Source organism: Dermacentor silvarum, chromosome 1 (assembly GCF_013339745.2).
Source record: "Dermacentor silvarum isolate Dsil-2018 chromosome 1, BIME_Dsil_1.4, whole genome shotgun sequence".
Taxonomy (NCBI): domain Eukaryota; kingdom Metazoa; phylum Arthropoda; class Arachnida; order Ixodida; family Ixodidae; genus Dermacentor; species Dermacentor silvarum.
In genome coordinates this window covers 300,629,122-300,645,955 of record NC_051154.1, presented here as the reverse complement: position 1 = coordinate 300,645,955, position 16,834 = coordinate 300,629,122, and the positions used below count along the sequence as shown (strand labels likewise).

Below are 16,834 nucleotides of genomic sequence, written 5' to 3'. Positions count from 1 at the left end.
GCCGCTTCGTCGAACTTGTGCCATTCGCCTCTGTTCTTACAGATTATGTTTTTCTGCGGCGCGTGCGCGTCTGTGTAAGCGCACGTGTCCAACTGAGTGGCCTCGGCGAGCGAGGAAGAGAACGTTTCTTGCCGCTATAGGTCTCACCGCAACGGAAGCTCACGCAGCGTGAAGAAACGTGCACAGTGTAAATGTTGAGAGGTAAATAAGACCAAAGCGAACAAATATATGAAAAGGAGGGAAGTGTGGTGAGCTTGTAAAACTTGAAGCTATCGATGATTCGTCGAAATTGCGACGTGTCATTATTAATAATATTTGAAGTGAAAGACGGAACTAAATTCGGGAAACCGGGTTCACCGAAAAAAAGGCAGAAGATAGCATTCAGGCTCGTAAAATAAAAAAAAAAAAAAACATTTTAAAAAATTTCGCAGTCGACAGGATTCGAACCTGTGCGGGGAGACCCCAATGGATTTCTAGTCCATCGCCTTAACCGCTCGGCCACGACTGCCGCTGTCCGCTGCATATATTAAGTAATCACAAATCAGTGCAAAATCATTCGTAAACTTCTATTTTTTCTTGCGTGCGCTGAGGTCGCACGTGCGAGCGACCTTCGAATTTTGAACGAGGTCACAGCAGAACTTTATAATAGGACATGCTCAATTTTGCAATCAATGTTTTTATCCTTTCTTTAAATTTAAACCATCCATTTATCTGGTCTGACATACAAATTGCGCACAACTCCTTTATTCGCAGTTGCACATTTTTATTTTTTTTTATTTTTAATCTCTTATGTAAACGAACAACTACCCGGTTCTTGGCCCATTCCCCATTGTGGGTATGCGTCATGTTTTGAAGGAACAAGAACAACAATAGCGACTCGAGTCTGAGTCGTTTTTGTTTGTGGAAAACACGGGCAGATCTCAAATCGAGTGATATCTGTTCATGTTTGTATGTGGGCGCGTGACACCATGCTAGTTTATATGGCTGCAGCGTGGCCTCCGCGATCAGCTCCGGCAGCGCGCCGTCCGCTCCGGCCGCGCCATTCGGCGCGTAGTCCTGCGGAGAAGTGTAATCTTGCTAACTCCGTAACACGCCGCGAGGTGGCGCCCTTAGCCCATGGCTTGAGCGACGCTCGCCTAGCCGCATAGAGGAAAACTCTAGAGGAAAGCTGGGCGAAGAAAGCGGGAACCGCAAGCGCACCGCCATGTTGCTTCGACTCATTTTTGTAGCACTAAAGATATTGAGAATAATTTGCAAAAGCAAGCACTTACACGTAGCACGTAGGCACGGACAACGTTTGAAGTTCAGTCTGCATATTTTTCAGAAAGATCAGATGGCTATTTAGAAAATCTTGATGTAAAATTTACGGTGTCTAAAAGGCTGCATTTGCAGGCAAAACGATAGATGGCGTTATCATACTGACGGACGCTCGGCATTGCGTTGATGGCGCGCCTCCTCTCAATCGCATCTCGTCGTCTGCGCGTGCGCGCCTGCATAGGGTATAGCAACATGGCAGCGCCTTTGCGGTTTCCGATTTCAATACATGGGTGATATGGGGAGCTTTTCCTCTAGAGTTGGTTATATTAACTATATGCCTGGCAGGCACTGTCGTCGATTTCAGTCGCCACATCAGGCCTGCTGGCACGTTTTCGCGCAGAAGAACCGTGAATACGCAGTCAAGTTCTTTCGACTCCTTCCTGCAGCTACAAAGAAGTTAAGGTAGGTTGTTAAACAGTTACGGATTGCCTATACAGCAGTGTTCGGGGCAAGAGCAGTTGAGGAGCGGAGAACATGCAGCTTCTGCCCTTCCCTCCACCAATCGGATGGATCCAGTCCGGTGCCGATAGGTGACCCGTAAAACGAGCAATCGCAGGGAATTGTGGGGCGTGCCGTCTGCTAACGGCTTCCGGTTCGACGGACGACGCGGCGGCATCGGCGGCATGCCCGGCGCACGTGTTCTTCTCCGCGGTTTCAACTGTCAGTCGTGCGAAGCTTTCCGTCCGCTTTGTCGACCAATGTCGTACCATTCATGCGGCTCATTTCCAGGTTTCAGTTAACTCTGGGCGCGACGATGACGAGCCAAGAAACTCTTTTATTCAAAAACGAACTCTGGTTTTCCTTTCGGCAGCCTTTTTTGTTTCTGCCAGGTTTAGCTCTACGACATTTGCCGCTGCTTGGACGCACCGTCACTGACTGCTCTGCCTGCGGGTCAGTCATACAGATGAAAAAAGTTATCTCTATTGGATAATCTATCAAGCGTATAGAAAATTCGGTACTGAGGTGATGGCTATAGCAGCCTGGTAAATATTGCCCTGTGATCGTCGCTGCAACCGATATCGTCAGTAACGGCGCAGCTAGCGTAATTAGAAAATAAAGTGCTGAAAATGTTTGAGAACTGCGCGCTGTCAACGACATTTCTTGATCAATACTCGAGGCTCACTTGAAGTGGTACGTAGGTAGAAGTTTTCGCTTTTTTGTGAACAACATGGGGAAATGGCCATATCGCCAACATATTGCGGCTGCGCATTATCTCTATCTGTGTTCAAGGAACTAAGGTGGGCTAGTTGGTTACGAGTACTATGTATGTATCTCGCTGTGTCCCGTTTAAATTTGCGCTGTCAAACCATGTTTCATAATACCTGTATGTGTGCATGGGAGTACTGAAATAGTTATTGTTGCTTGAGTCAATGTTAGAGAAAGAAATATCTTGGGGAATCATTCGGTCTCGGCCCCTTACCTTGGTGTGATATATATATATATATATATATATATATATATATATATATATATATGCTTTCTGTTGCTCAATACGTGCTACATAAGTGTGTTTTTCCGAGAGTGAAAGGAGCCCGCGAATACACGCAGAATAGCCGCGCGACTGGTCGCTCGAGGCACTTTGCGTGTATTCGCGCTGCTCCTTTCATGCTCGGAAAAAAAAAACACATTTATGTAGCCCGTACTGAGCAACAGAAAGCTGTATCGGGAGTTTTCCATGTTGCTCTACAATTTTCTCAATGAAACTTTCATAATTAGGGCAGTACTTCTCGAGTTAGATAATTCATTACAATTAGCTAATTAAATCACAGTAACGAAAAAAAAATTACTGGCAGCCACTCCACTGTACTGGAAACAATACGCACTAGGTTTGCTTCGCGTAACGCTGTTCGTCCTTTTTTTAAATCGTGCTGTGCTATAGCTGGGACACCCTGTATATATATATATATATATATATATATATATATATATATATATAGTCCACTCATGTATATTTTATAACTGTGTCACTACCACCGTCCTTTTTCCAGTCTGTACGCATTCGTTAAGCTCTAGGTGCGCCCCCTCAGTGCGTGCGCGCAGTTATCCCGCAAAATATCTGTCCTCAACGCCGCACCCGAGTGCCCTGCGTTTACGCCCCAAGTCACCACTCATTCGCAGACGCAAGTTCTCCCCACCCGTCGATCTCCGTCCTCGCTGTTACCTAACAAGGTGCCCCCAAAAAAGTCGCACTTTCGCCCGAAAGGCGAAGCATCGATTGCGACAGCAAATTGGTATACAGCTATACGATTTAAGGATAGTAGTTTTATCGGCCATATAAACTTGCAAACATTCGCTTACTAACTAAATTAACAAGCGATCTTCGACTGACCCTCGCAAGCTTTCACTCGGAGCACATACAGCGTACGGCGCGCGGCGACGATGTTATCGTGTTTTGACTTTGTACGGAACATCACGGCGACGACGACGACGCTTGGAAATGCGCTTGGAGTGTCCATATAATTGCTATCGCAATAAAAAGAAAGAGAAGAGGAAAGAAAGGAAAAGACACAGTCGACAACGCAATCGTCAAGTGGACTCAGGAGCAAGTGTTCCAGCCGAAAACAAAGCTCTCCGAGCTTGCCGCCTGGGAAATTCGGCGAGGCACCCTACAAAAACCGAAAGCAAGAGAACACGTGCGTGCTGCTTCAAGAACATAATATTAGTATTAGCAAAGAAAAAATGAAGATCTCTGAATTAGAGCTGCCACGTCTTCCGCTTGTCGCCGCTATGAACAGTGCAGTACAGCGGACGCTATAGCGCTGAAGACGCCCGGTAAAGCAGCCGTCTGTTACGGTGACGTCCATTGAGGAGCGGATCCGAGCGGGGTATGAGAGGAGGCTTCCGGGGCTTCCGTAGTAAGTTACATTTAACCCCGACACGCTTCCCATTCCAGAACTAAGCTCTCAGTGAGCGCACCCCTGCTCGCGTGCTGTCAGTTTTCCTTCTCTCCATCTTCCCTTCCACAGTGCAGGGTAGCCGGTCGGGCTCAGCCATGGTTGACCTCCCTGTATTACCCAACTAACTTCTTTTTCTCTTGTTCTCCATCATTACAGAACTAGGCCTCGGGCGATCCTAAAGTCGGCTTTGCTTCTTTCTACCTCTTAAGCGGTATTCGCACGGGGGTAATCCTACACCCACTCAAAATAGACACGTTGAACGTCGAGTGAGTGAGAGTGGCGGAGCAGGTAGGCGCGCGATGGTATCTTCACATCTGCCATGGTCACATAAGCGGGAGCCAGCCAGTAATGTGAGGGAAGAATATTAACTTTTGAAGGTTGTAGGCCCAGCTGTAGGGCGACAGAGCAATTTTGCGTCGCACCGGCATAAGCGGGCTGGTAGCCGTAGCCGCAAGTATGGATGAAGATTGCGCAAGCGGCGACTCAGTTCCTCCAGGATGTTAAAGAAAAACACAGAGGCTGAATATTTCCGGCACCTCGGCGGAGTTCCCTGGCTGCGTCAGCTCGTTATACAGGTATTAACACAGACTGCGTGATGTCATGGGTGGATCGGGCAGCTTCGTCAGCTGTCAGATATTTGGTAACTGGCAATACCACAAGGACCAGGTCGTTTCTTGAAATCAATAAGCCATTCTTTGAAAGCCGGTCCGTAGATTTTTATTATATTTGACACCCATGCATGGCTCTTTACTTGCGGGGCGGATTGTTGTATGCAGGCTTTTAAGAATTGGTTTGGCAAGCGTAAAACACTGCCCCTTTCTATGGTGATTCTGGGATTCCTGTTCGACGCAATCAAGAGCTGCACGACGGATGGCAACTTCTGGTTCTGTCGATGCGGTCACGTGCGATGTTCAGAATTTCATTGGGACCAAATGAGTGCAAATGACGACAATGGCCGTGGAACCTGTAGAAGAGACTGAACTATCCGTAAAAAAAGAGCCTTCGGTCTGCATCAGCAATAGAATAAGCTACTTCAGAGCCGTAGATTAAAGCAGGGCTTTCTTAGTTCCGAGAGACTTTTTCAGAGAGAACATTATTGCAGTCAGTGCGAAGTTAGTTGAGAGAGAGGACAGTTGAGACGCAATAATACTTGCAAATGCAGCCTGTGGTCCGTGCACTGGCAATAAAGCGAGACGCTTGCATGTGCGGTCTTAGCGCCTCATTGGCTATGTATACGGCTGGAATTGGAATTTTATGGTGGTGTTAATTGCCGTTGCGGCTGATGCGCACCGAAGTAGACTCAAAGTGTGACGTGCCTCACCTTCTATATACTCCTAAGAGCTTGGAGATTGTCTTTTCTCAACGCTGGACAATTTCGGCTGCGCTGTGTAACTCCAAGACAGTGACCTTTATAACTATAACATGCATGGACTCCACAGATGCGTCCAACATTTTCTAGCCGAGAAGCGCGAGAAAATGTGAGTGTTTCGTTTCTTCAAATGAAGACAGCGACGGCTCCAAAAAAGGTGTTTGTCAATTGAAACCTCAACAATGGCTTTTTGTTTGTTTGTTTGTTTGTTTGTTTGTTTGTTTGTTTTGTTTGTTTGTTTGCTTGCTTGCTTGCTTGCTTGCTTGCTTGTTTGTTCGTTCGTTTTTGGAATGAAACAGCTTGCCTGTTGATCGAACACGGTAGCATAGTATTGGCTTGCGGCCAAATCTGACTAACGCGCGTTCGTCAGTCGGAACACTCCGGCTCTTAAGCGCAAAGTTAAGACGACGTTATGCCTGCTGGCCGCCAAGAAGACACTGGGAAACGTCACTGCAGATGCCTTCAACGTACAGGAAGAGAATGACAGTCTTCAATACAGGTTTATGGTGGAAAAGTTGGATATAGAGTAGCTAGAATATGAGATAGCGATGTTGCAGGTAATGATTCAAGCCAGGGAGGCACGCAACGCTCCGGACTTTCGCAGTGCTCTGTGACGTAACTGGTCAAGACGAAGGTACGTTTCCCACACAACTGCACGGAATCACTGCAGAGCGGACCACGTGCCTTGGCGTGTTGTTTGTCTTTCGCGAAACAGACGACGCGCTTGGGAGCAATGCTCCGTGCACACTTCATCATACACGTGCGCAGCAGCTTCGCACACTTGCGCATCACCCCGAGCCCTTACTTTTCCATAGAATGACTTGTCACTTGTTGTTCGCCACTGCGGTGGGGATTTCATTTTCAGGATGCAACACAGCAATACTTAAGAAAAGAAAAACAATCTCCGGGAGTGTCGCCTTTGACGCGATGTTATCAATAGGGTTATGTTACACCCGAGAAAAGCGAACGGCTCCGTCAAGATCCATCCCGCGGCGCGAGTTTGGAGCATCCCGAGACGAAAAGAGTCCAGGCTGCCGGAAAAAGCGAAATCTGAATACAAACAAGCCACGTAAAACACGGATGAAAGAAAGTTCAACCTCTAGTTGAAGTCGATGGGAGACTAAGTTTCATCCTGAGCGAGTTGGGCTTGAGATATATGGGCGGAGTCACTGCGCACGACACTCTGTTATCGCGTAACCCCCGACGTGAGAGGAGCAGGAGAAGGGTTGGACTCTTACATTTTTTTGACTGGACAATCTTTGGGATCGGGACACATTTTTAGGCTGCACTATGTTCGGTATCGGCTTACATTTTTTAGACTGCACAATTTTCGGCATCGGCTCACATTTTGACGTATGATGACGTGTTAATTAATTGCAAATCATTTGCGGAGTTTTAATGTTAAAACTACGATCTGATTAGGAGGCACGTCATTGTGGTGGAAAATAGACCGTGGTGTAATGGTTTCAGTATCACGTATCCGTGCTACAGGTCCTCTCTCATATCCGGCCGTCGGACGATTTTATTGATTTAGGTATTTTAACAACTGGCAGTTTCGCCCAAAGGGCGCACGATTCACAGCGGCAGCAAGGAAGCATTATGCTTGGACTCCTCGGACGATGTTCAAAGTCTAAGCGGATGCGACATCTTGGCGTCGCACTACATTAAAGACGACCCCTACTGGATAGAAGCGCCCTGTCAGCTACAAAACGTTTGACAACGCTGGCGTGACAGTAGAGCGCCGCCAGTGGTGTTGCACGAATCGAATATCGACGTTGCACGAAGTGAGATCGATCGACGGGAAACCGTCGGCAATCGGAAAACGCGCCGAGAATTTACACGCGCTTGCTCACATGCAAGACATTCTTAAGGATGTTCTGTTCTGGCTGGTTAGAGTAGCGGGCTTCTGCGATGGCGATACCGTGATCGAATACCGCCAGAGGAAATTTGATTTATGTTCATTAATTTATATCCGAACGTTACGGCGACCCTTTGTCCCGGGGACACAGACATACCTAGTAGCACATATCCGCCCACATTTTGAGCTGCACTGTCTCGGGGATCGGCCCACGAAAGAGGGTAGAAACATAGCCGATACGGGAAAAGTGGGGGTAACTCGCTAAGCAAGCTTCGTCTTTAAAAAGCCGCTGACATGTGGGCAGTGTAATAACGGGAAGTAACTGTGGGCTTCGTTGCAATCCGGAGTGAGATACCCGTATAAAGTAGGGCTTACCCGCCGTGGTTGCTTAGTGGATTTGACGTTGCGCGGCTAAGCACGAGTTCGCGGGATCCAATACCGGCCGCGGTGGCCGCATTTCGATGGGGGCGAAATGCAAAAAAAAAAAAAAAAAAAAACGCCCGCGTGCTGTACATTCGGTGCACGCTAAAGCTCCCCAGGTGGTAGGTGGTTCAAGACTTTCGGAGTCCCCCACTACGGCGTGTGTCTCATAATCAGGTCGTGCGTATGGCACGTAAAACCCCATAATTAAATTTTTCGGGGATAGCCGGACAATGTAGCACACCTTCCCGTTTATCAACAGTTATTCAACAAACAAAGAGCTGCGTGATCCTCAGACAATTATCTGCCCCCACTACTGCGCAGGCCACAGCGCTGCCCGCGAAGCCGTGTGCAAGATAAGCGCAGCCCGATACTTAACGTGACTTCAGGACTTACGCTATTTTATACGCACGCCCGCTGCCGAAATGTTACACATTGTGCAACCGAAGCTAACTGCTATCCCCGCAGTAGCTCTTGCATTGCATTCGTAGTGCTCCAAGGCTCCTGACAGCGTGACAAGCTTTCGCCTCACTTAGGAGCGTCTCACAGAGATACACTTAAGAGTGCTCGGAGATGTTTCGCGCCTCAGGGGTGAAGCCCTTCAGCTCCGCTAGCCTGTGCCATGGAAGGACATCCGCGCTGGTACTTGTCATAAAACAGCACAGTGCTTCAGAGCTTTCACTGAAGCAGCTAGCAGAGACAACCAAACAATGGATATGTCCCGCTGATGCAGGGAAGAGCAGAAGCTCTTCTGATTTTCGCTTAAAGTTGTAGTAATGCCCTCAGTAAACATGGAAAGCTAAATTTGATAATGCAAGATGTTCCCTGAAACACGGCGGTTTCATCGATAAAATGGCCGTACAAATTGGTTTATGTTTCGCCTTTTCGAAGACGCAAAATAGGTTGAGCACCGTGTTAGCTTATCCTATCTTTTGTCCTATCTTATCCTACCTTATCCTATCTTTTGGTCAACAAACAGTCGGGAAAACGTGAATACACGTGAGCGAACCGTCGAGACGGGAAAGAAAAGAAAGAGACATAGGTGTGAGTTGTGGAAATTGAAACTTTACACGATCTTCGTTCAAAAGCTCATTGAGGCTATGTTCTTCTTCGGTGATTGTACATATTGGACGTTTGCATGTTGCTTGTTCGTTTGTGCAGTTTGCAAAATATCAAACGATTTTGCGATAATTCTTGCAAGTCTTTAGTACAATGCTGCATTGCACGCAGAAGTTTTTTCCGTATTTCTTCTTTTTTTGAGCAGCTATACAACGTAATAAATTAATATTGTTGTCACTGTTTCAGCAGCCGAGTCTAGAAATGACGGATGTAGCAGCCAGTACAAGCAGATTGCCCCCCACTTGGCATATTCAAATGTACGATTTAAAATTTAGCTCTTTTGTGGTATATAACTTAGACAAGCATGTGAACGACCGCACTTATGTCAACGAACTGATGCATTCGAAGAAAAGAAACGATGGAGTGTCAATATTTTAAAATCATTAATCAGCACAAATTTCGATAGTGAAATATATAGCCAGCAATAGAATAAAGGAACCGAGACCGGCGAAAAGCAGGCGCACATAGTGTTTACCTTCCCGTTTTTTTACAGCCTTTCTATTCTTATACTGCGCAAATTAAGAATACTAGCAATCTTAACGAAAGCGGATAGTCTACAGCGAGCTGATAAAGCGTAACCTGATATCGCACAAGGCCTTTTATTGCTTCCACTTTTCGTGAATGCGTCTCAAGTATAGCGAAAAGACTGCAGGACTGCGTGTGTTCCCTCCAAGTATTACTTAAGGCTAACTTCACTTTTGGCACACCACAAACAAAAAAAAAAAAACAAAAAAATAACAAGCACATAATTGTTTGCTTTTTCTTTTTCATAATTTTGCTTGTTTGATTTATTTGCCTTTGCTCCTTTTCGGCAGACCATACGAGCAGTTTGCATGTTTGGCCTCCACGTGGTACCAAGACGAAGATTCTACTTGGTCTTAGTCCCCATGTAGATTGTCATGTATATCGACGACTAGCTAACCAATATTTCAATTGTCATGTATATCGACGACTAGATAACCAATCTTTCAAAAACGAAATATTATTTATAGGGACAGTAAAACTAAAAGTGCGGTATATTAAGAACAGATTACGCTGTGCGGTAGCAGAGAGTGCCCGGTACAGCCGTTCAGCTTCATTTCTGCACATTCTATCCGACTTCATCTTTACTATACTTGGGAAGTGTAGCCAGCAGAAATCACAGCTGGAGGGGGACTGCCAAAAACTAACAGTTCAACAAAGAAGGCGAACGAACCGAATGGTTCTTAAGGAAAGTCCAGAAGTGTTGCAACCATTTGCTTACAGATGAGGAGATACATCGAGAGGAAAAGAAGAAGTGCTGGATTTTCTTGAATATATGCGTGATATTTTTCAGATGTCAGCTCCTTTAATCAGCGCTGGCTACTCATCTTCACTTAGAATATATGCATACTAAAAAAACGATACAACAAGCTGGCACTGAACAAAAGAAAGGCAACACGAAAGAAAAAAAAGCCAAATTTGAGTTAGATTATATAAACGCACCATAAGTAGGGGCAGCTCCTTCACCAACTCGCGCAGGGGCCTCGAAATTGATAACAATAACGGTGGCTATTAAACATTTACAGCACCGCCTGCATGAGCACTCCATCCTTCGGACACGTGACTGCGCCGCCATTGAACGCCTTCTAGCTTCCCCTTCGTGATAGCGGACGACGTGCTGAGTAACTGCCGAAAAGCGCTGTTTTAGCTTTCAGGGTGAATTAGTATTCGCCAGTGACGCAACACTTTCAGCCTAAAGCACAAACAGGAACCTTAATGCTGGTAGATAGTTTACGCATGGCCTTATCGGAGTGAGCAAAATACTCCCAAGTCGGCGCATCCGATGAAGCGATACCGAATTGCACGTACTTGTTTTCCTTCTACTTTCTCGTAACAGCAGACAGCTGCTATCACCTCGGCACTGTTTGACCCGTCATGACGGTGGTTATGTGCTGGCGGTAATATGGCTTTAAGTGCCATTCAAAATGTATCTCCGTTGCTTTCACTGCCTCTCGCAACCATCGGTTCTTCTGAACATGCAAGCGACTGGTAGTTCCCGGAGATGCATGAGCAGCAAGACCAGTCAGAGCTATATATACCGAAAGGTCTGCCCAATTGGCGACGCTATTGTTATATTAGATCATAGGTAATCGAATTGGTCACTCCTATAAAAAAAAGGTGAAAGCAATTAAAAGTACCTAATTGTGTAGCGCTTCAACAAAACTGCAGTCGGTTAAGGGTATTTCGTTATGCTTCAAGTGCTCAGAACAATATTTGCAGTGAAACAACGCCTTTTTAATTCCTGTGCTTGCCACTAGATCGGAAAATATACTTTAGTTGCAAAGCCAAAGCACCAAGACGTAGACGAGATACACTGGACGTCCTGTGTATTTTGTCCATACGCCTTCGTCCTTTCGCGCTGCAAACAAAAGCATGTCACCGCACCAACTCGCCGATGCATCGATGCTATAGAAAACTATGTTCACACGAAGAATGAACGTTCTCTGTTTATCATTGTGACATGTAGTCCAGCAGTCCAATCGCGATTACACGTACGCACCAGCCCTGACAGGCCGTCTCCCCCTGTTAATAAAAATGCGCATTACTGGAAGCGAAATCTTTGTTAAGAAACACGACAGTGCGGCGACACACCAAAAGTGCGCGAAAGGACACTCAATCGTCCCTAGCTCACTCATGCTCGCAGTTGTTCATATCGCATTCACATCGAAGCTAAACATGTGTTTGCCTAATGCAAGCAGCCTAATATGTAAAAATACTGATTCATCTATGACATCACTTGTTTTCCGTGCTCACGTTGGTTTCGACGGGAATTCAGGACGCAGGCTCCTTTCCCAAGCGCATGACCCCAGAAGAAAGCCGAACGCCAGGCCGGGGCGCGCTTGTACCCATTTGAACCAGTGGGTGCCCGGCGGCGGTGGGAATCGAACCCATAGCCTCCCGCAGCCGAGACGCTCAGAATGTTACAAACCCGCACGTACCCCACTCCGCGGTCCCTTAGCAGGATAGACCCGCACTTCCCGCAGTCGTGCCTCAAATGTGGAGCCGACTCATGCTCTTTCGATCACATGCTCTGGCTGTGCCCAGCCATATAAAACTCTATACTTTCCACAAAGGAACAGTGGGAGGAGTTCCTAAGAAGCGACCACCACCACATCCAACTCCAGGCAGTTCAGAGGGCCCACGACATCGCAACGGGATTTCGCCTCCCGGTGCCATCGTGGGCGGAGCCACCGACTTGACCTGAGGGAGCCTTCGGCTCCCCCTGGCCAGTTTCTCAAAACCAATAAAAGTTCTTGTCACTGTCACTATCATCTATGACAGACAATCATTTATTTATTTGCTAAAACGCGCTGTCTTCACAATACGCGAACTCCCGTTTCCCCTTGTGCAGGGTACACTGATGTCGCATAGCGTCGGAGGACACTTTTGCAGGTGTACCGGGCCACACTTCGCTTCTTATGTTAAGTATGTTACCCTGTATGGTCACATTTAGCACAAGCGCATTCTTCTCTGGCGGCGGTTCGGCCATTCGATTGCACTCAGAAGGCGTCGTATATGGTCCTGTGGCTATGGTGCTGGGCTGCGCGAGGTCGCCGGATCAAATCCCGGCCGCATCTCGATGGGGGCGAAATGCAAGAAAACGCCCACGCCCCGTCCATTAGGGCACATTAAAAAAATCCCCTGGTGGTCAAAATTAATCCGGAGTCCCCCACTACGGCGTGCCTCATAACCAAACGCATAGTGTACTCTTGGTGTGTGATGTGAGCAGCCAATGATACGCTTGCTCTGATATATAGTATGTGTCGAAGCTTGCGCACATCTCGCCGTCCCGTATTGACAAAGAAGGTATTGCGCTAGAATTGTTTGCAAGCGCTAATTCCAGCCGATCCTGATCCGATGCTGATCCGATTAGCGAACACGGTCGGCCGACGGTTAATATCACTTGCGAATGAAACATCTTGTAAATATACATACGGACCCTGAAGATTCGATGATTGATGGCTTTTATCACATACAAAAGCAACACTGGATACAGGTGAGTGGCGCCATAGTGCAGCTGTCCGGGTTGATTTTAAACACCGTTTTTAATTTTTTTTCTTCTTTTTGACGCATACCTATAAGTCTAAGTCCGCGAGGGTTTTTAGCATCTCGCTCCCATCGAAATGCTGCCACGCCGCCGCCGTGAATCGAAGCACAGACGGCGTGTCAAACAGCAAAACGCCATATGCACGAACCAGTGCGCAGTGTCTGAGGATTTGTGTAAAGTGTAAATGGTATGCACTAAGCTTGCAGTTGATATCCAGTGCTTGTTCTCTCGACACTTGCTGGCCCTTGTGTCTTAGCGCACGGAATATATTGGGTGCCTTCTGAGACAGTGTTCAGCGTGAACGGAAGCCAATACGACGATGGAAGAACAGAAAATATTAGATAAGATCAGAAAAAGAGAGAAACTATAGCAGAAAAAAATAAAGAAAAAGGAGAACCCAGATAATATAGTCGTTGAACGAGGCGGCTACAGTCTGGCGCATGTGCTGCTCAAAGGATTGCGCAAGTTAGGATCGCCGTTCCTGTTCTTCGTGCGATTGCAGTTGTCGTAATGAATCAGTAAAGAGGACGTGCAAGAATGCAGAGGCGCTAACGCGAGCCCGGAAAGCACGTGCAACACGTTTGGGTTTCGAAACGTTAAGACTGTCGTATTGAGGAGCTCGTAAAATTCTGCAAGCCTACTTTTTTTTTTTCGGCGCACCCAACGCTTCCTCTATTCTGCGAGCTATTCACTCTGTACGAAGTGGTTGAGTCAAGGGAGACGAAAAAGAAAAGAAAAAAAAAGAGGGAGAGAGAGAGACCAACTCATCTTGGTACAACGAGGAAACCCGAGGCGCACAAAACAAGTCGTAAAATGCCAGTCGCGAGGAGTTTGGGCGCGTCGGTGTTTTGAAAGGTCCAGGGTTAGAGACACTTGCCAGAAGTGCCGTTCATGCAGTGTTTATGTGCTGCAAACAACTGCAAGCCGTATATATATCAGGTGTGGCGAAAGGAGGCCGCCCGAAGCTGCGTTAAAAAGCAAGCTGACTAGCTTCGCCCCAAACGCAAGTGGGCGAATGCGAAGAGTGCGTCTTTACGTCTTAGCGAGGAATCTAAGAAAAGGAGTCATTCATTAAAAGGCGGCACTTTTATTAATTTTTTTTGTGAGGCAACCCAATTGTTTCTGCTTTATCCTACGCGTTCGCGAGAATGTATATACGGGGCCGAATGAAAGGTACTCTTTGCCATTAGCTCACCGAACATGACAGCCCTAATGAGTGCAAATACAGCAGCGTCGGGGACAGATCGCAAACTTATTCCACTTCTGCAGATTCCAGGCGAAGCTAAGATCAGGCGTGCATTTTGTAAAAGGGAACCGAGATTTGCCCCTCTTATGCATACAAAACGATTACTCTCCGTGCACAAGAATACTGCGTCGGTTGTAGTTGGCGCCGTCTCGCAAAAGGCGGTGCACATCCTCACAAAACAGGGCCAAATGAAACTCGCTACCACTGGAACTATCGGTCGGTTATTGTATACCAAAATTGGCAATTATAAACTAGTGATTCATGGCACAGGACTGATATAAAATATCGAATTTCCTACCTACGGGCAGCAGAGACGAGTTTGACAGCAGGTAATTCTTTATTTCTTAGTGTTGTAGTAGTTTGAGAATGTTCTCCTTTGACCCCTACTACGCTCCATTGCCACCACATGAGCACTGTGATGGGGTGACGCATCAAAGGATATTGACATTAGGCATGTTCGACTGCTCGAAATAAAGTTTTAAAAAACAAATGTGGTTTTTACTGCCCAAAACCACGATCCGACTATGAGGCACGACGTAGTGGGGGACTTCGGATTAGTTTTGACCATCTGGGATTCTTTAATGGGTACCTAAATGTAAGTGCATGATTTTTTTTTTGCATTTCGATCCCCATCGAAATGCGGCTGGAACCCGGGACCGAACCCGCGACCTCGAGCTCAGCAGCGCAACGCCATAACCATCAAGCTACCGCAGCGCGTGTATATCACTCAAACCGACGTACTTGTGTGCATTGAACCACTTATGGCGCTGGGAAAGCTTTCAGATATGCAAAAAAAAGCTATTTCTTCATTCTGCTCTCCTATAAGTCAGTTTTGATATAGGTGTGAAGCAATTGAGACAAAAAATACCGAAGCCACTCCATTTCTCAATGTTCGGCAGCCAACCAGGGAAAAAAAAACACTAAAGAAAAATAACAGTAGAACACACAAGCGGTTGTCTCAACGTTCTATATCACAGAAAATAGGTAACAGCGGCCCACGGTGCTCTATACACAAACACGGGAAGTACTTTGCTGTTTTCAAACTTTGGTCGAATGTCCTCCGGCTATCCTGACGATTCACTGAGTCCCCGAATGCCAAAGCTACGAAAGCTCTGTCAATGCAATCTCGCTTTCGTTTCCGCGCCAAGTGTTTAGATACAGTTCCTCCCGCTGAGTCCGAGGACTGTAACGGCTAGGGAAAAAAGCGTGCAGTGTGCCGCAGAAAATGGGTTTCTTATAACGCAGCGCCACTTGCGTTCTTATTGGGATTCACTGCGCGCGTCTACCGCCCGGAACAAGTACGCACAGCACCCAGTCAACTAGTGGTTCGTTGGTTGCTCCTTAGTGAACTGGCGCAACCCACACTGGGGGATTGGCCATGAATCGGGCTGTATGAAAAATGATACGAAAAATAATTTTCTAACACTAAAGAGAATATAATAAATGAATATTAATAGTGGATAATCATGGTTTTACGCTCTGAACGAATTTATTGTGAATTTCGATACATATAATAAACAAAATATGCTAATAATATTGCTGCTTATTAGTCAAAAGAATAAGAATGAATAGTAAAATTACCTTGACAGTCTTCTTGCTTCACTTATAAAATTCAATATGGCAGCACATACGATCCTGTTGCAGAAAAATATGCAGTAGTGAACAAAACAATGTCATACTTATTTTTTTTTTGTAATATCGTGTAGCTAAAAAAAAACACACCTTATGACAACAACGATATAGCAAGCGGACAAGGCGTGGAAAGCAAAGGAGATTCACTTTATTCTTATTTCCCACAATTCCTGTCGCACAGACTGCGCGCGTCAGGCACTTCTGCAATCTGTTTCCTCGAACGGGGCCGCACTATGCTATTTCCCGTTCTTCCAATACGCGTAGACCGAGTTTGCGTACACCACCTGCGAGTCCTTCAACGCGTCTGGGCCTCCGGGCTTCCTTGCCGAGCGACCTTCGCCAAAGCCGCCCACAGCAGCGGAAGGATCTTCTCGCATCAGGCAGCTCAGAGACTTGTTCCTCTTCGCCCGTGCGCGACGGCGTACTGTGCAAACGTCTATTTCTGTAAGACTGCGATCGTCAAGGGCCCCGCGGAGTTCTCGGTATTTCCCGTGTCCTCCCGCATCAATCCCGCAGAACCCTTTAAGTGGATCGCAGCACTTTTGCTCTCAGTAGGCCGGTCGGCCACTCGAGTCTAGATGGACGCGCTTGGCTCTACTGAGCTCCTCGGGAGGGCCGTGACTAGACGCGCTCCTGAGTGGATTGTGTTTGCACAAAGACCGCTGAGTGATGGCCATTGCGAGAGCCAACCTTGAACAAAGATCGCGAAACCTTCTCCCGTCCTGTTCTCGGAATTAGACAGCGGTCTTGTTGAGTCTCGTCGGCGCGTTCTTCTCCTCTCGCAAATGGTATAGAACCAGCGCTTCTTCCGCGTCGCCTTCGTTTAATTCTTTCAGGCTACTAACACATCCGCGTCCACGTTTTCACTTCACTCACAGCAGACAAAGAACATTTTTTTTTTCTTCCT

The 16,834-nt window shown here is 46.8% G+C and overlaps 1 protein-coding gene and 1 non-coding gene across 2 annotated transcripts in view; both read right to left on the bottom strand.

Annotated features, from left to right (window-relative positions):
- LOC119437249 (nose resistant to fluoxetine protein 6) overlaps positions 1–16,834 on the bottom strand; it is a 192,620-nt gene that overhangs the window by 51,195 nt on the left and 124,591 nt on the right. The window lies entirely within an intron of this gene.
- Positions 427–508, bottom strand: Trnas-aga (transfer RNA serine (anticodon AGA)). Its single transcript has one exon. It is a non-coding gene; the product is annotated as a tRNA-Ser (tRNA).